Raw genomic sequence first — 19,059 nt, 5'->3', positions numbered from 1 at the left:
GAGGGTGAGGATTAGGGTTAGGGTGATGGTTAGGGTTTGGTTTAGGCTTAGGGTTAGGATGAGGTTTATGGTTAGGCTTAGGTTTAGGGTGAGGGCTAGGGTGAGGGTGAGGGTTAGAGTAAGGGTAAGGATTAAGCTTAGGCTTAGGGTTAGGCTGAGCATGAGGTTGAGTGTGAGGGTTAGGTTTAGGGATACGGTGAGGTTTAGTGTTAGGATTAGGGTTAGAGTTAGGGTTAGGATGAGGGTGAGGTTTAGGGGTAGGGTTAGGGTCAGGGTGAGGGTTAGGGTTCGGGTGAGGGTTAGGGTGGGGGTGACGGTAAGTGTAAAGGTGAGGGTTAGGCTCAGGGTGAGGGTTATGGTAAGGGTGAGTGTTAGGTTTAGGATGAGGGTTAAGGTTAGGGTTAGGGTGAGGGTGAGGGTTAGATTGAGGATTAGTGTTAGGGTTAGTGTGAGGTTTAGGGTGAGGATGAGGTTTAAGGTTAGGGTTAGGGTTACCATTAATGTTAGGGTTAGGCTTAAGGTGAGGGTTAGGGTGAGGGTGAGCTTTAGTGTTAGTGTTAGGGTTAGGGTTAGGGTGAGTGTGAAGGTTAGTGTTAGGGTTAGGGTTAGGCTTAGTGTTAGGCTGAATGTGAGGGTGAGGTTGAGGGTTACGGTGAGGGTTAGGGTTAGGGTTAGGTTGAGGGTTAGGGTTAGGGTTAGGGTTAGAGTGAAGGTGAGGGTGAGTGTGAGGGTTAGTGTTAGGGTGAGGGTTAGGATTAGGATTAGGGTTAGGTTGAGGGCTAGGGTGAGGGTGAGGTTTAGGTTTAGGTTTAGGGTGAGGTTTAGGGTTAGGTTTAGGGTTAGGGTTAGGGTGAGGGTCAGGTTTAGGGTTATAGTTAAGGTTAGGGTGAGGCTGAGGTTAAGGGTTAGGGTTAGTGTTAGTGTTAGAGTTAGGGTTACAGTGATGGTTCGGGTGAGGGTGAGGTTTAGGCTTAGTGTTAGGATTAGGATTAGGGGACAGGTTAGGGTAAGTGTGAGGGTTAGGGTTAGGATTAGGGTTAGCCTTGTGTTTAGGCTTAGGGTGAGGGTGAGGGATAGGGTTAGGGTGAGAGTTAGGGGTAAGATTAGGGTGTGTGTTAGGGTTCGGGTTAAGTTTAGTGTTAGGTTGAGGTTTAGGGTTTAGGATGAGGTTTAGGGCTAAGGTTAGGGTTAGGATTAGTGTTAGGTTTAGGCTTAAGTTGAGGGTTAGGGTGAGGGTGAGGTTTAGGGTTAGGGTTAGGATTAGGATTATGGTTAGTGTTAGGTTGAGGAATACGATGAGGGTTAGGGTTAGGGATAGGGTTAGGCTTAAGGTTAGGCTGAGGGTGAGGGTAAGGGTGAGGTTTAGGGTTAGGGTGAGTGTTAGGGTCAGGATAAGTGTGAGAGGTAGGGTTCGGTTAAGTTTAGGGTTAGGGTGAGGATTAAGTTAACAGTTACAGTGAGGGTGAGGTTTAGGGTTAGGTTGAGGGTTAGGGCTAGGTTTAGGGTAGGATGAGGGTGAAGGTTAGGGTTAGTGTTAGGGTGAGGGTTAGGATGAGAGTTAGGGTTAGGATCAGGGTTAGGGTGAGGGCTAGGTTGAGGGTGAGGTTTAAGGTTAGGTTTAGGGTGAGGGTGAGGTTTAGGGTTAGAGTTAGGGTTAGGGTTAGGCTGAGGGTGAGGGTCATGGTTAGGGTTAGTGTTAGAGTTAGGGTCACGATGAGGGTTCGGGTGAGTGTGAGGGTTAGGCTTAGAGTTAGGCATAGGATTAGGGTAAGTGTTAGTGTGAGTGTGAGGGTTATGGTTAGGCTTAGGGTTAGGCTTAGGGTTAGGCTGAAGGTGAGGGTGAGGGTAATGGTTAGGGTTAGGGTTGGGGTGAGAGTTAGGGCTATGGTTAGTGTGAGAGTTAGGGTTCGGTTTAAGTTTACGTTTAGGGTGAGGGTTAGGGTTAGAGTTATTTTGAGCATGAGGTTTAGGGTTAGGTTGAGTGTTAGGGTTAGGCTTAGGATTAGGGTGATGTTTAATTGTTAGGCTTCGGGTGATGGTTAGGATGAGGATTAGGGTTAGGGTTAGGTTTAGGGTGAGGGCTAGGGTGAGGGTGAGTGTTAGGGTTAGTGTTTGGGTGAGGTTTAGGTTTAGCGTTAGTGTTAGGGTGAGGGTTAGGATGAGGGTTAGGGTTAGAGTGAGTGTGAGGTTTAGGGTAAGTGTGATGTTTAGGGTTAGGATTTGGGTTAGTGTGAGGGTGAATTTTAGGGTTAGATTTATTGTTAGGGGGAAGTTTAGGTTGAGGGTTAGGGTTAGCGTTAGGCATAAGGTTAGGGTGAGGGTTAGGTTGAGGTTTAGGGTTAGGGTTAGGGTGAGGGTGAGGGTATGTGAGGGTTAGGGTCAGGGTTAGGGTTAGGGTTATGGTTAGGCTGAGGGTGAGGTTGGGGGTGAGGATTAGGGTTAGGGTGATGGTTAGGGCTAGGGTTAGTGTTAGGGTTAGGATGAGGGATAGGGTTAGGATTAGGGTTAGGGTGAGGGCTAGGTTGAGAGTGAGAGTTAGATAAGGGTTAGGCTTTGGCTTAGGTTTAGGCTGAGCGTGTGGTTGAGGGTGAGGTTTAGGGTTAGGGTGATGGTTATGTTTACGGTTAGGGTGATGCTTAGGGTTAGTGTGAGGGTTCATATTAGGGTTAGGGTTAGTATTAGGGTGAGGGTAAGTGTTAGGGTGAGGGTTATGGTTAGGGTGAGGTTTAGCCTTAGGTTTATTGTTTGGGTTAAGGTTAGTTTACGGTTATGGTGATGGTGACGGTTAGGGTTAGGGTTAGGGTTAGGGTTAGGGTTAGGGTGAGATTTAGGTTTAGGGTTAGAGTTAGGGTTAGGGTGAGGTTTTGGATTAGGGTTAGGCTGAGTGTTAGGGTTAGGGTTAGTGTTAGAGTTAGGGTTATAGTGAGGGTTAGGGTGAGGGTCAGGGTAAGGCTTAGTTTTAGGATTAGGATTTTGGTAAGTGTTAGCGTGAGTGTGAGGGTTAGAGTTAGGGTTAGAGTTAGGCTTAGGGTTAGGCTGAGCATGAGTTTGAGTGTGAGGGTTAGGGTTCTGGATAGAGTGAGGTTTAGTGTTAGGGTTACCTTTAGAGTTAGGGTTAGGTTGAGGGTGAGGTTTAGGGGTAGGGTTAGGGTCAGGGTGAGGGTTAGGTTTAGTGTTAGGGTGACGGTGAGGGTTAGATTGAGGATTAGTGTTTGGTTTAGTGTGAGGTTTAGTGTGAGGATGAGGCTTAGGGTTAGGGTGAGGGCTAGGGTGAGGATGAGGGTGAGGGTTAAATTGGGGATTAGTGTTAGGGTTAGTGTGAGGTTTATGGTGAGGATAAGTTTTAGGGTTAGGGTTATTGTTAGGATTAATGTGAGGGTTAGGCTTAAGGTGAGGGATAGGGTGAGGGTGAGGTTTAGCGTTAGTGTTAGGATTAGGATTAGGGTTAGGTTTAGGGTGAGTGTGAGGGTTAGGGTTAGTTTTAAGGTTAGGCTTAGTGTTAGGCTGTAGGTGAGGGTGAGGGTGAGGGTTAGGATTAGGGTGAGTGTTAGGTTTAGGGTGAGAGTTAGGGTTCGGTTTAATTATAGGGTTAGAGTGAGGGTTATGGTAAGGGTTACAATGAGTGTGAGGGTTAGGGTTAGGTTGAGGGTTAGGGTTAGGTTTAGGGTGAGAGTTAGGTTTCGATTTAAGTTTTGCTTAGGGTAATGGTTATGGTAAGGTTTACAGTGAGGGTGAGGGTTAGGGTTAGGTTGAGGGTTAGGCTTAGGGTTAGAGTTAGGGTGAGGGTGAGGGTTAGGGTTAGTGTTAGGGTTAGGGTGACATTGATGGTTAGGGTTAGTGTTAGCCTTAGAGTTAGGGTTACATTGAAGGTTAGGGTGAGGGTGAGGGTTAGGCTCAGTGTTAGGATTAGGATTAGGGTAAGGTTTAAGGTGAGTGTGAGGGTTAGAATTAGGGTTAGGGTTAGGCTTAGTGTTAGGCTGAAGGTGAGGGTTAGGGTGAAGTTTAGGGTTAGGGTGAGTCTTAGGGTTAGGGTTAGGGTGAGAGTTAGGGTTCGGTTTAAGTTTAGGGTTAGGGTGAGGGTTAGGGTTAGGGTTACGGTAAGTGTGAGGGTTAGTGTTAGGTTGAGGTATATGGTTAGGCTTAGGATTAGGGTTAGGGTTAGGGTTAAGGTGAGGTTTAGGGATAGGGTTAATGTTATTGTTAGGGTTAGGGATAGGATGAGGGTTAGATTGAGGATTAGTGTTAGGGTTAGTGTGAGGTTTAGGGTTAGGATGAGGATTAGGGTTGGGGTGAGGGCTAGGATGAGTTTGAGGGTTAGGGTTAGGGTTAGAGTGAGTTTTAGGGTTAGGAATATGGTTAGTGTTAGTGTGAGCATTAGTGTTGCATTAGGGTTTGTGTTAGGGTGACGGTAAATGTTAGGGTGAGGGTGAGGGATAGGGTTAGGTTAGGGTTATTGTTATTGTTATGGTTAGGGTTACTGTTACGGTGAGTGTGAAGATTAGGGTGAGGTTTAGGGTTAGGATGAGGTTTAGTTTTAGAGTTAGGGTTAGGGTGAGTGAGACTTTTAGGGTTAGAGTTAAGTATAGTGTTAGGGTTAGGGATAGGGTGAGGGTTAGTGTTAGGCTTAGGCTTAGGCTTAGGCTGAGGCCGAGCATGAGGGTGAGGGTTAGGGCTAGGGTTAGGGAGATGGTTAGGGTTTGGGTTATTGTGAGGTTCAGGATGAGGTTTAGGGTTAGGATTAGGTTTAGGGTAAGGGCTCGTGTGAGGGTTAGGGTGAGGTTTAGGGATAGGTTTAGGTTTAGGATTTGGGTTAGGTTGAGGGTGAGTGTGTGGGTTAGGGTTAGGGTTAGGGTGAGACTTAGGTTTAGGGTGAGGGTTAGTGTTAGGGTTGGGGTTAGAGTGAGGTTGAGGCTGAGGATTAGGTTTAGGTTTAAGATTAGGTTTAGGGTTTGGTTTAGGTTTAATGTTAGTGTTAGGGTTAGGTTTACCTTGAGGGTTAGGGTTAGGGGTAGGGTTAGGGATAGGCTGAGTGTGAGGGTGGGTGTGAGGATTAGGGTTAGGGTTAAGGTTAGTGTTATTGTTAGTGTTATCGTTAGGGTTAAGTGTGCAGTGAGGGTGAGGCTGAGGGTGAGGGTTATGGTTAGGGTTAGGATTAGGGTTAGGGTTAGTGTTATTGCTAGGGTTAGGGTTAGAGTTACAGTGAGGTTGAGGTTGAGGGTGAGGGTAAGGTTTAGGGTGAGGTTTAGGATTAGGGTTAGGTTTAGGGTTAGGGTGAGGGTGAGGTTTAGGGTTAGAGTTAGGGTTAGGGGGAAGGTTATGTTGAGGTTTAGGGTTAGGGTTAGTGTTAGTGTTAGGGTAAGGGTGAGGGTTAGCTTGCTGTTTAGGGATAGGGTTAGGGTTAGGGTTAGAGTTAAGGTGAGCGTGAGTACGAGGGTTAGCCTGAGGGTTAGGCTTAGGCTTAGGGTTAGGCTGTGGGTGAGGGTGGGGGTGAGGATTAGGATTAGGGTGATGTTTAGGGTTAGGGTTAGTGTTATTGTTAGGATTAGGGTTCGAGTTATGGTGAAGTTGAGGTTGCAGGTGAGGGTTAGGTTTATGGTTAGGGTGGGGTTTAGGTTTAGGGTTAGGGTTAGTGTGAAGGTGAGGGTGAGGTTTAGGGTTAGACATATGGTTAGGGGGAAGGTTAGGGTTAGGGTTAGTGTTTTTGGTTAGGGTGAGGCTGAGGTTTAGGGTTAGATATAGGACTAGGGGGAGGGTTAGGGTTAGCGTTAGAGTTAGGGCGAGGGTTATGGTAACGGTGAGGTTTAGGGTTAGGATTAGGGTTAGGTTTAGAGTTACTGTGAGGGTGAGGGTTAGGGTTACGGTTAGGGTTAGGGTTAGGGTGAGGTTTAGGGTTAGGGTTATGGTTAGGGTTAGAATTACGGTGAGGTTGAGGGTGCGGGTGAGTGTGAGATATAGGGTTAGAGTTAGGGGTAGGGTGAGTATGAGGGTTAGGGTTAGGGTTAATGTTAGAGTTAGGGTTATGGTGAGGGTTAGGGTGAGGGTAAGGCTTAGTGTTAGAATTAGGATTAGGGTAAGTGTTAGGGTGAGTGTGAGGGTTAGGGTTAGGGTTAGTCTTAGGGTTAGGCTGAGCATGATGTTGAGGGTGAGGTTTAGGGTTAGGGATAGGGTAAGTTTTAGTGTTAGGGTTAGGGTTAGAGTTAGGCTTAGGTTGAGGGTGAGCTTTAGGGATAGGGTTAGGGTCAGGTTGAGGTTTAGGGTTAGAATGAGGGTTAGCGTGGGGGTGACTGTACGGGTAAAGTTGAGGGTTAGGCTGAGGGTGAGGGTTATGGTAAGGGTGAGGGTTAGTTTTAGGGTGAGGGTTAGTGTTAGGATTAGGGTGAGTGTGAGGGTTAGATTGAGGATTAGTGTTAGGGTTCATGCGAGGTTTAGGGTGAGGATGAGGTTTAGGGTTAGGGTTAGGGTTAGGATTAATATTATGGTTAGGCTTAAGGTGAGGGTTAGGCTGAGGATGAGGTTTAGAGTTAGTGTTGGATTAGGATTTGGTTTAGGGTTAGGGTGAGTGTGAGGGTTAGGGTTAGGGTTAGGGTTAGGCTTACTGTTAGGCTGAAGGTGAGGGTGAGGTTGCGGGTTAGGGTTAGGGTGAGTGTTAAAGTTAGGGTTAGGGTGAGAGTTAGGTTTCGGGTTAAGTTTAGGGTTAGGGTGAGGGTTAGGGTAAGGGTTAGAGTGAGGGTGAGGGTTAGGGTTAGGTTGAGGGTTAGGTTTCGTGTTAGGGTGAGGGTTAGGATGTGGGTTAGGGTTAGGATTAGGGTTAAGGGGATGGCTAGGGTGAGGGTGAGGTTTAGGGATAGGGTTAGGGTGAGGTTTCGGGTTAGGTATAGGGTGAGATTTAGGGTGAGGGTGAGGTTTAGGGTTAGTGTTAGGGTTAGGGTGAGGCTGTGGGTGATGGTTAGGGTTAGGGTTAGTGTTAGAGCTAGGGTTTCGGTGAGGGTTAGGGTGAGGATGAGGGTAAGGCTTAGTGTTAGGATTAGGATTAGGGTAAGGGTTAGCATGAGTGTGAGGGTTAGTTTTAGGGTTAGGGTTAGGTTTAGGCTTAGGCTTAGGATGAGGGTGAGGTTAGGGTTAGGGTGAGAGTTTGGGGTAGGGTTTTTGTGAGAGTTAGGGTTCGGGTTAAATTTAGGTTTAGGGTGAGGGTTAGGGTTAGTGTTACAGTGAAGGTGAGGGTTAGGGTTAGGTTGAGGGTTAGGGTTAGGCTTAGGATTAGGGTGAGGGATAGGGTTAGGCTTAGGATGAGGATTAGGGTTAGGATTAGGCATAAGGTGAGGGCTCTGGAGAAGGTGAGATTTTGGGTTAGGGTTAGGGTTAGGTTTAGGGTTAGGGTTAGGGTTAGGGTGAGGGTTAGGATGAGGGTTAAGGTAACAGGTGAGGGTGAGAATTAGGGTTTTGGTGAGGATTAGGGTTAGGATTAGGGTTACAGTGAGGGTGAGGGTTCGATTGAGCATTAAGGTTAGGGTTACGGTTAGTGTGAAGTTTAGGGTGAGGATGAGGGTTAGGGTTAGGGTGAGGGTGAGGGTTAGAATTAGAGTTAAGTTTAGTGCTAGGGTGAGGGTTAGGGATAGGTTTAGGTTTAGGATTTGGATTAGAGTGAGGTTGAGTGTGAGGGTTAGGGTTAGGGTTAGGCTTAGGGTTAGGTGAGGTTTAGTGTTAGGGTTTGGGTTAGGGTGAGGTTGAGGCTGAGGATTAGGGTTAGGTTTAGGGTTTGTTTTCGGGTTAGGGTTAGTGTTAGTGTTAGGGTTAGGGTTAGGGTTACTTTGAGGTTTAGGGTTAGGTTTAGGTTTAGGTTTAGGGTTAGGCTGAGTGTGAGGGTGCGGGTGAGGATTAGGGTTAGGGTTAGGGTTATTGTTAGTGTTATGGTTAGGGTTAGTTTTGCAGTGAGGGTAAGGCTGAGGGTGAGAGTTATGGTTAGTGTTAGGATTAGGGTTAGGGTTAGTGTTATTGTTAAGGTTAGGGTTAGAGTTACATTGAGGTTGAGGGTGACGGTTAGGTTTAGGGTTAGGTTTACGGTTAGAGTTAGGGTTAGGGTTAGGGTGAGGGTGAGGTTTAGGGTTAGAGTTAGGGTTAGGGGAGGTTTAAGGTGAGGTTTAGGGTGAGGGTGAGGGTTAGGATGAGCGTTAGAGTTAAGTTGAGGGTGAGAGTTAGGGTTATGATGAGGGTTAGGGTTAGGATTAGGGTTACAGTGAGGGTGAGGGTTATTGTTAGGGTTAGGTTTAGGGTTAGGGTTACTGTGAGGGTGAGGGTGAGGGTTAGGGTTAGGGTGAGGTTTAATCTTAGGGTTAGGTTTAGAGTTTGGGTTAGGGTGAGGTTGAGGTTTAGGTTTAGAGTTAGGGTAAGGGTGAGGCTGAGGTTGAGGTTTGGTTTAGGGTTAGTGTTAGAGTTAGGGTTAGGGTGAGTGTTAGGGTGAGGGTGAGGGTGAGGGTGAGGTTTAGGCTTAGGGTTAGGATTAGGATTAGGGTAAGGGTTAGGGTGAGTGTGAGGGTTAGGGATATGGTTAGTCTTAGGCTTAGGGTTAGGCTGAGAGAGAGGGTGAGCGTTAAGTTGAGGGTTAGGTTTAGGTTTAGGGTGAGAGTTAGGGTTTGGTTAAGTTTAGTGTTAGGGTGAGGTTTAGGGTTAGGATTAGGGTAAGATTTAGGGTTAGGGTTAGGGATTGGTTTAGGGTTAGGATGAGGGTTAGGGTTAAGATTATGGTTGGGGTGAGTGTGAGTGTAAGGATTAGGGTTAGGTTTAGGGATAGGATTAGTGTTATTGTTAGGGTTAGGGTTAGAGTTATGGTGAGGGTGAGGGTGAGTGTGAGGTTGAGGGTTAGGGTCAGATTTAAGGTTAGTTGAAGTGTTCGAGGGTCAATGTTAGGGTTAGTGTTAGGGTTAAGGTTAAGGTTAGGTTGAGGTTGAGGTTTAGGTTTAGGGTTAGGGTTAAGGTAAGGATTAGGGTTAGGGTGAGTGTGAGTGTGAGGGTTAGGGTTAGGGTTAGTCTTAGGCTTAGGGTTATCCTGAGGGTGAGGATGGGGTGAGGATTAGGGTTAGGGTGATGGTTATGGTTAGGGTTAGGGTGAGGGTTAGGGTTAGGATTCGGGTTAAAGTGAGGGCTAGGGTGAGGGTGAAGTTTAGGGTAGGGGATAAGCTTAGGCTTAGGTTTAGGCTGATCATGAGGTTTAGGCTGAGGGTTAGGATTAGAGATAGGGTGAGTTTTAGTGTTAGGGTTAGGGTTAGAGTTAGGGTTAGGGTGAGGGTGAGGTTTAGCGCTAGGGTTAGGGTCCGGGTGAGGGCTAGGGTTAGGGTGAGTGTTAGGGTGGGGGTGACGGTAATGGTATATATGAGAGTTAGGCTGAGGGTGAGGGTTATGTTAAGGGTGAGGGTTAGGTTTAGAGTGAGGGTTAAGGTTAGGGTGAGGGGGAGGGTTAGGTTGAGGATTTGTGTTAGGGTTAGTGTGAGGTTTAGGGTGAGGATGAGTGTTAGGATTAGGGTGAGGGCTAGGGTGAGGGTGAGGGTGAGGGTTAGATTGAGGATTACTGTTATGGTTAGTGTGAGGTTTAGGGTGAGGATGAGATTTAGGGTTGGGGTTAGGGTTAGGATTAATGTTAGGGTTAGGGTGAAGGTGAGGGTGAGGGTGAGGGTGAGTTTTAGGGTTAGTGTTAGGATTAGAATTAGGGTAGGTTTAGGGTGAGTGTGAGGTTTAGGGTTAGTTTTAGGGTTAGGCTTAGTGTTTGGCTGAAGGTGAGGGTGCGGGAGAGGGTTATGGTTAGGGTGATTGTTAGGGTTAGGGTTTGGGTGAGAGTTAGGGTTCAGGTTAAGTTTAGGGTTAGGGTGAGGTTTAGTGTTAGGTTGAGGGTTAGGGTTAGGGTGAGGGGGAGGGTGAGGGTTGGGTTTAGTGTTAGGGTGAGGGTTAGGATGAGCGTCTGGGTTAGGATTACGGTTAGGGTGAGGGCTAGGGTGAGGGTGAGGTTTAGGTTTAGGGTTAGGGTGAGGTTTATGTTTATGTTTAGGGTTAGGGTTAGGGTGAGGGTGAGGTTTAGGTTTAGAGTTAGCATTAGGGTGAGGCTGAGAGTGAGGGTCAGGTTTAGGGTTAGTGTTAGAGTTAGGGTTAAGGTGAGGGTTAGAGTGAGGTTGAGGGTAAGGCTTAGTGTTAGTATTAGATTTAGTTTAAGTGTTAAGGTGTGTGTGAGGGTTAGGGTGAGGGTTAAGCTTAGGCTTAGGGTTAAGCTTATGGTGAGGGTGAGTTTTAGGGTTCGGGTGAGAGTTAGGAGTAGGGTTAGGGTGAGAGTTAGGGATCAGGTTAAGTTTAGGGTCAGAGTGACGGTTAGGGTTAGGGTTACAGTGAAGGTGAGGGTTAGAGTTAGGTTGAGGGTTAGGGTTAGGCTTAGGATTAGGGTGAGGGTTAGTGTAAGTGTTAGGGTGAGGGTTAGGATGAGGATTAGGGTTATGATTAGGGTTCGGGTGAGGGCTAGGGTGTGGGTGAGTGTTAGGATTAGTGATTGGGTGAGGTTTTGGGTTAGGTTTAGGCTGAGGTTTAGGATATGGGTTAGGGTCACAGTGAGGGTGAGGGTTAGGGTTAGGGTGAGGTTTAGGGTTAGGATTTGGGTTAGGGTGAGGGTGAGTTTTAGGATTATATTTAGGGTTAGGGTGAGGGTTAGGTCAACGGTTAGGGTTAGGGTTAGCGTTAGGGTTAAGGTTAGGTTGAGCGTTAGGTTGAGGTTTAGGTTTAGGGTTAGGATTAGGGTTAGGGTAAGGCTATGTGAGAGTTAGGGTTAGACTTAGGCTTAGGGTTAGGGTTGTCCTGAGGGTGAGGGTGGTGGTGAGGATTAGGGTTAGGGTGAGGGTTAGTGTGAGGGTGAGTGTAAGGGTAAGGGTTAGGCTTAGGCTTAGGTTTAGGCTGAGCGTGAGGTTGAGGGTGAGGGTTAGGGTTAGGGTGATGGTTAGGTTTACGGTTAGGGTGAGGGTTAGGATGAGGTTTATTGTTAGGATGAGGATGATGGTAAGGGTAAACGAGAGATTTAGGCTGAGGGTGAGGATTAAGATAAGGGTGAGGGTTAGGATTATGGGTTTAGGGTTATGGTTATGGTTAGTGTGAGGGTTCGATTGAGCATTAGGGTTAGAGTGACGGTTAGTGTGAAGTTTAGGGTGAGGATGAGGGTTAGGGTTAGGGTGAGGGTGAGGGTTAGAATTAGGGTTAGGGTGAGGGCTAGGGTGAGGGTGAGGGTGAGGTTAAGGGTTAGGCTTAGGCTCAGGATTAGGCTGAGGGGGAGGGTGGGCTTGAGGATTAGGGTTAGGGTGATAGATAGGATTAGGGTTAGTGTTATTGTTAGGGTTAAGGTTCATGTTACGGTGAGGGTTCGAGTGAGGGTTAGGGTGAGGGTTAGGTTTAGGGTTAGTGTTAGGGTTAGGGAGAGGATGAGGTTTAGGGTTAGATATAGCGTTAGGGGAAGGGTTAGGGTTAGGGTTAGGTTTAGGGATAAGGTTAGGGTGAGGTTTAGGTTTAGGGTTAAGTTTAGGGTTAGAATTACAGTGAGGTTGAGGGTGCAGGTTAGTGTGAGGTTTAGGGTTAGGGTTAGGGTTAGGGTTAGGCTGAGTGTTAGGGTTAGGGTTAGTGTTAGAATTAGAGTTATAGTGAGGGTTAGGGTGAGGGTGAGGGTAAGGCTTAGTGTTAGGATTAGGATTAGGGTAAGGGTTATTGGGAGTGTGAGGGTTAGGGTTAGGGTTTCTGTTAAGCTTAGGGTTAGGCTGAACTTGAGGTTGAGTGTGAGTGTTAGGGTTAGGGATAAGGTGAGGTTTAATTTTAGGGTTAGGGTTAGAGTTAGGGTTAGGTTGAGGGTGAGGTTTAGGGATAGGTTTAGGGTGGGGGTGAGGGTTAGGGTTAGGGTGAGGTTTAGGGTGAGGGTCAGGGTGAGGGTTAGGGTTAAGGTGAGAGTTAGGGTTCAGATTAAGTTTAGGGTGAGGGTGAGGGTTAGGTTAAGGGTTACAGTGAAGGTGAGGGTTAGGGTTAGTTTGAGGGTTAGGGTTAGGGTTATTGTTAGGGTGAGGTTTAGGATGAGGGTTAGGGTTAGGATTAGGGTCCGGGTGAGGGCTAGGGTGAGGGTGAGGTTTAGGGTTAGGGTTAGAGTGAGGTTTAGGTTTAGGTTTAGGGTTAAAGTTAGTGTTAGGGTGAGGGTTCGATTGAGGATTAGTGTAAGGGGTAGGGTTAGTGTTAGGTTTAGGGTGAGCATGAGGGTTAGGGTTAGGGTGAGTTTGAGGTTTAGAAGTCGGGTTATGGTGAGTGCTAGGGTGAGGGTGAGGGTGAGGATTAGGGTTAGGGTTAGGGTTATTGTTAGGGTGAGGGTGAGATTTAGGGTTAGAGTTAGGTTTTGGGGGAGGGTTTGGGTGAGGTTTAAGGTTAGGGTTAGCGTTAGGGTTATTGTGAGGGTGAGGGTTAGGTTGAGGTTTGGCGATAGGGTTAGGTTTAGGATTAGGGTTAGGGTGAGCATGAGTATGAAGTTTAGGGTGAGGGTTAGGCTTAGGCTTAGGGTTATGCTGAGGGTGACGGTGGGCGTGAGTATTAGGGTTAGGGTGATGGTTTGGGTTAGGTTTAGTGTTATTGTTAGCGTTAGGGTTTGAGTTACGGTGATGGTGAGGGTGGGGGTGAGGTTTAGGCTTCAGCTTAGGGTGGAGTTTAGAATTAGGGTTAGTTTTAGAATGAGGATGAGGTTTAGGGTTAGATATAGTGTTAGGGGAAGGGTTAGCGTGAGGGTTAGAGTTAGGGTTTGTGTTAGGGTTAGTGTGAGGGTGAGGGTTACGGTTAGGTGTAAGGTTAGGGTTAGGGTGAGGTTTAGGGTTAGGGTTAGAATTTCGGTGAGGGTAAGGGTGCGGGTGAGTGTGAAGTTTAGGGTTAAGAGTATAGTTAGGCTTAGGTTTATGCTTAGGGTTAGGTTGAGAGTGAGGGTGAGTGTGAGGGTTAGGGTTAGGGTGAGGGTTAGGTTTAGGGTTATGGGGAGGGTTAGGATGAGGGTTAGGGTTAGGATTAGGGTTAGGGTGAGGGCTAGGGTGAGGGTTATGTTTATGTTTAGGGTTAGGGTGAGGTTTAGGTTTAGGGTTAGTGTTAGGGTTAGGGTTAGGTTGAGGTTTAGAGTTAGAGTTAGTGTTAGGGTGATGGTGAGGTTTAGGGTTAGAGTTAGGTTTAGGGTGAGGTTTAGGTAGAGGGTTAGGGATAGGGTTAGTGTTAGGGTTAGGTTTAGAGTGAGTGTTAGGGAGAAGGTTTGGGTTAGGGTTAGGGTTAGGGATAGGATTATTGTTAGGGTAAGGGTGAGTGTGTTTTTTAGGGTTAGGTTTAAGGTTAGGCTTAGGGTTAGGGTGAGGGTGAGGTTGAGTGTAGGGTTAAGTTTAGGTTGAGGGTTAGGGTTACGGTTAGGGGGAGGGTTAGGATGAGGGTTAGGTTTAGGATTAGGGTTAAGGTAAGGACTAGGGTGAGGGTGAGGTTTAGGGTGAGGTTTATCTTTAGGATTAGGGTTAGGGAAAGGGTGAGGTTGATGTTTAGGGTTGGAGTTAGGGTTAGGGTGAGGCTGAGTTTGAGGGTTAGGTTTAGGGTTAGTGTTAGGGTTAGAGTTAGGGTTAGGGTGAGGTTTAGGGTGAGGGTGAGGGTTAGGGTTAGGGTTAGGATTACGATTTGGGTTAGGGTTAGGGGGAGTGTGAGGGTTAGGGTAAGGTTTAGGGTTAGGCTTAAGGTTAGGCTGAGGGTGAGGGTGAGGGTGAGGGTTAGGGTTAGGGTGAGGGTTAGGGTTAGGGTTATGGGGAGGGTTAGGATTAGGGTTAGGGTTAGGATTAGTTTTAGGATGAGGCCTAGGGTGAGGGTTAGGTTTAGTGTTAGGTTTAGGGTGAGGTTTAGGGTTAGGGTTAGGGTTATGGTGAGGGTGAGATTTAGGGTTAGAGTTATGGTAAGGTTGATGCTGAAGTTGAGATTTTGTGTTAAGGTTAGTTTTAGAGTTAGGGTTTGGGTGAGGGTGAGGGTTAGGCTTAGAGTTAGGATTAGGGATTGGGTAAGGTAAGGGTGAGTGTGAGGGTTAGGTTTAGGGTTAGACTTAGGCTTAGAGTTAGGCTGTGGGTGAGGGTAAGGGTGAGGATTAGGGTTAGGGTGAGGGTTAGAGTTAGGGTTGGGGTGAGAGTAAGGGTGCGTTTAAATTTGGGGTTAGCGTTAGAATTAGGGTTAGGGTGAGGGCTAGGGTGAAGGTGAGGGTTAGGGTTAGTGTTAAGGTAAGGTTTAGGTTTAGGGTTAGGGTTAGGGTGAGGGTTAGGATGGGGATTAGTGTTACTGTGAGGGTGAGGGTTAGGGTTATGGTGAGGGTTAGTGTTAGGATTAGGGTTACGGTGAGGGTGAGTGTTATTGTTAGGGTTAGGGTTACAGTTGGGTTTATGGTGAGGTTGAGGGTTAGGGTTAGGTTAAGAGTGAGTTTTAGTGTTAGGGTTAAGGTTAGAGTTATGTTTAGCGTGAGGGCGAGGTTTAGGGTTAGAGTTAGGGTAAAGGTGAGGTTGAGGTTTAGGGTTAGGGTTAGGCTTAGGTTTAGGATTAGGATTAGTTTAAGGGTTAGGGTGAGTGTCAGATTTAGGGTTAGGGTTAGGCTTAGGCTTAGGGTTAGGCTGAGAGTGAGGGTGAGGGTGAATGTTAGGATAAGGTTGAGGGTTAGGGTTAGGGTTAGGATTACGATTAGGGTTAGGGTTAGGTGGAGTGTGAGGGTTAGGGTTAGGTTTAGGGTTATGCTTAAGGTTAGGCTGAGGGTGAGGTTGAGGGTGAGGGTTAGGGTTAGGGTGAGGGTGAGGGTTAGGGTTATGGGGAGGGTTAGGATGAGGGTTAGGGTTAGGATTAGGGTTAGGGTGAAGGCTAAGGTAAGGGTGAGGTTTAGGGTTAGTGTTAGGGTAAGGTGTAGGGTTAGGGGTAGGGTTTGGGTTAGGGTTAGGATGAGGCTTAGTGTTAAGATTATGGTTAGGGTGAGTGTTAGGTTTAGGGTTAGGTTTAGGGTTAGGTTTAGGGATAAGATTAGTGTTATTTGTAGGGTTAGAGTTATGGTCAGGGTGAGGTTGAGGGTTAGGGATAGGGTTAGGGTGAGGTTTAGGGTTAGGTTTAGGATTAGAGTTAGGGTGAGGGTGAGGTTTAGTGATAGATTTAATGTTGGAGGGTTAGGTCGAGCGTTAATGTTAGGGTTAGTGTTAGGGTTAAGGTTAGGGTTAGGGTTAGGCTGGGGTTTAGGGATAGGGTTAAGTTTAGGCTTAGGGCTAGGATTAGGTTTAGGTTGAGGGTGAGTGTGAGGGTTAGGGTTAGGCTTAGGCTTTGGGTTAGGCTGAGGGCGAGGGTGGGGGTGAGGATTAGGGTTAGGGTGATGGTTATGGTTAGGGTTAGGGTGAGGGTTAGGATGAGGTTTAGTGTTAGGCTTAGGGTTATGGTGAGGGCTAGGATGAGGGTGAAGTTTAGGGTAAGGGATAAGCTTGGGCTTAGGGTTAGGCTGAGCATGAGTTTGAGGGTTAGGGATAGGGTAAGGTTAATGTTAGGTTTAGGGTTAGAGTTAGGGTTAGGGTGAGGGTGAGGTTTAGGCGTTGGTTTGGGTTAGGGTGGGGGTGACGGTAAGGGTAAAGGTGAAAGTTAGGCTGAGGGTCAGGGTTATGACAAGGGTGAGGGTTAGGTTTAGGGTGACGTTTAGGGTTAGGGTGAGTGTGAGGGTGAGGGTTAGTTTGAGGATTAGTGTTAGGGTTAGTGTGAGGTTTAGGGTGAGGATGAGGGTTAGGGTTAGGGTGAGGGCTAGGGTGAGGGTGAGGTTGAGGGTTAGATTGAGGATTAGTGTTAGGGTTAGTGTGAGGTTTAGGTGAGGATGAGGTTTAGGGTTAGGTTTAGTGTTAGGATTAATGTTAGGGTTAGTCTTAACGTGAGGGTTAGGGTGAGGGTGAGGTTTAGGGTTAGTGTTAGGATTAGGATTAGGGTTGGGTTCAGGGTGAGTGTGAGTGTTAGTGTTAGGCTTAGTGTTAGGCTGAAGGTGAGGGTGAGTGTGAGGGTTAGTGTTAGGATGAGTGTTAGGGTTAGGGTTAGGGTGAGAGTTAGGGTTCGGGTTAAGTTTAGGGTTAGAGTGAGGTTTAGTGTAAGGTTTACACTGAAGGTGAGGGTTAGAGTTAAGTTGAGGGTTAGGGTTAGGGTTAGGGTTATGGTTAGGGTGAGGTTTAGGGTTATGGTTAGAGTTAGGGTTAGAATTACAGTGACGGTGAGGGTGCAGGTTAGTGTGAGGTTTAGGTTTAGAGTTAGGGTTAGGGTTATGCTCAGTGTTAGGGTTAGGGTAAGTGTTAGAGTTAGGGTTATGGTGAGGGAGTAGGGTGAGGGTGAGTGTAAGGCTTAGTGTTAGGATTAGGAATAGGGTAAGTTTAGGGTGAGTGTGAGGCTTAGGTTTAGGGTTAGTGTTAGGCTTAGGGTAAGGCTGAGCATGAGGTTGAGTGTGAGGATTAGGGTTAGGGATATGGTGAGGTTTAGAGTTAGGGTTAGGGGTAGAGTTAGGGTTAGGGTTAGGATGAGGGTGAGGGTGGGGCTGAGGATTAGGTTTAGGCTTAGGGTTATTGTTAGGGTGATGGTGAGTTTTATGGTTAGAGTTAGGATTAGGGGGAGGGTTGGTGTGAGGTTTAGGATTAGGGTTAGTGTTAGGGTTAGGGTGAGGGTTCGGGTTCGGTTGAGGTTTAGGGATAGGGTTAGGTTTAGGATTAGGATTAGGTTGAGCATGAGTATGAGGCTTAAGGTGAAGGTTAGGCTTAGGGTTAGGCTGAGGGTCAGCGTGGGGGAGAGGATTAGGGTTAGGGTGATGGTTAGGGTTAGGTTTAGTGTTATTGTTAGGATTAGGGTTTGCGTTATGGTGACGGTGAGGGTGCGGGTGAGGGTTAGCCTTAGCGTTAGGGTGGGGTTTAGTGTTAGGGTTAGGTTGAGGGTGAGGGTGAGGTTTAGGGTTAGAGTTAGGGTTAGGGGGAGGGTTAGGGTGAGGGTTAGGGTTAGGGTTAGTGTTAAGGTTAGGGTGAGGGTGAGGGTTAGGATGAGGTTTAGGGATAGGGTTAGGGTTAGGATTAGGGTTAGGTTGAGCATGTGTATGAGGGTTAGGGTGAGGGTTAGGCTTAGGCTTAGGGTTAGGCTGAGGGTGAGGGTGGGGGTGAGGATTAGGTTTAGGGTGAGGGTTAGGGTTAGGGTTAATGTTATTGTTAGGGTTAGGTTTCGAGTTACGGTGAAGGTGAGAGTGCGGGTGAGGTTTAGGGTTAGGGTTAGGGTGGGGTTTATGGTTAGGGTTAGTGTTAGGGTTAGGGTGAGGGTGACGCTTAGAGTTAGATATAGGGTTATGGGGAGGGTTAGGGTGAGGGTTAGTGTTAGGGTTAGTGTTAGGTTTATTGTGAGGGTCTGGTTTAGGGTTAGATATAGGGTTAGGGTGAGGATTAGGGTTAGGGTTAGGGTGAGATTTAGGGTTAGGGTTAGTGTTAAGGTTAGAATTACAGTGACAGTGATGGTGCAGGTTAGTGTGAGGTTTAGGGTTAGAGTTAGGGTTAGGGTTAGGCTGAGTGTTAAGGTTAGGGTTAGTGTTAGAGTTAGGGTTATGGTGAGGGTTAGGGTGAGGGTGAGTGTAAGGCTTAGTGTTCCGATTAGGAATACCTTAAGGGTTAGGGTGAGTGTGAGGGTTAGGGTTAGGTTTAGTGTTAGGCTTAGGGTAAGCCTGAGCATGCAGTTCAGTGTGAGGGTTTGGGTTAGGGATATGGTGAGTTTTAGTGTTAGGGTTAGTGTTAAATTTAGGGTTAGGGTTAGGATGAGGGTCAGGGTGGGGCTGAGGATTTGGGTTAGGCTTAGGGTTATTGTTAGGGTGATGATGAGTTTTAGGGTTAGAGTTAGGTTTAGGAGGAGGGTTAGGGTGAGGTTTAGGGTTTGGGTTAGTGTTAGGGTTAGGGTGAGGGTGAGGGTTCGGTTGAGGTTCAGGGATAGGGTTAGGTGTAGGATTAGGGTTAGGGTGAGCATGAGTATGAGGCTTAGGGTGAGGGTTAGGCTTAGGCTTAGGGTTAGGCTGAGGGTGAGGGTGGGGGTGAGGATTAGGGTTATTGTGATGTTTATGGTTAGGGTTAGTGTTATTGTTAGGGTTAGGGTTTGAGTTTCAGTGAGGGTGAGGGTGCGGGTGAGGATTAGGTTTCGGGTTAGGTTTAGGGTTAGGGTGGGGTTTAGGTTTAGGGTTAGGGTTAGGTTTAGGATGAGGGTGAGCTTTAGCGTTAGATATAGGGTTAGGGGGAGGTTTAGGGTGAGGGTTATGGTTAGGTTTAGTGTTAGGGTTAGGGTGAGGGTGAGGGTTAGGTTGAATTTTAGGGATAGGGTTAGGTTTATGATTAGGGGTAGGGTGAGCATGAGTATGAGGCTTACGTTGAGCGTTAGGCTTAGGCTTAGGCTTAGGCTGAGGGGGAGGCTGGGGGTGAGGATTAGGGTTAGGGTGATGGTTAGCGTTAGGGTTAGTGTTATTGTTATCGTTAGGGTTTGACTTTTGGTGACGGTGGGCGTGCGGGTGAGGGTTAGGTTTAGGGTTAGGGTGGGGTTTAGGTTTAGGGTTAGGTTTACGGTGAGGGTGAGGTTTAGGGTTAGATATAGGGTTAGGGAGAGGGTTAGGTTGAGGGTTAGGTTAGGGTTAGTGTTAAGGTTAGGGTCAGGTTGAGGGTTAGGTTTAGGGTTAGGGTTAGGTTGAGGGTGAGAGTGCGGGTGAGTGTGAGGTTTAGGGTTAGGTTTATGCTTACGCTTAGGTTTATGCTTAGGGATAGGCTGAGGGTGAGGCTGAGGGTTAGGTTTAGGGTCAGGGTTAGGGTTAGGGTTATGGGGAGGGTTAGGATGAGGGTTACGGTTAGGATTAGGGTTAGGGTGAGTGCTAGGTTGAGGGTTTAGTGTTAGTGTTAGGGTGAGGTTTAGGATTAGGGTTAGGTTTAGGGTGAGGGTTAGGGTGAGGGTAATGCTTAGGGTGAGGGTGAGGATTAGGGTTAGTGTTATTGTTAGGGTTAGGGTTACAGT

The sequence above is a fragment of the Dipodomys merriami genome, unplaced genomic scaffold (genome assembly GCF_024711535.1).
Source record: "Dipodomys merriami isolate MVZ:Mamm:240054 unplaced genomic scaffold, mDipMer1.0.p SCAF_80, whole genome shotgun sequence".
NCBI classification, from domain to species: Eukaryota; Metazoa; Chordata; class Mammalia; order Rodentia; family Heteromyidae; genus Dipodomys; species Dipodomys merriami.
Note: the sequence above shows the minus strand (reverse complement) of the source record.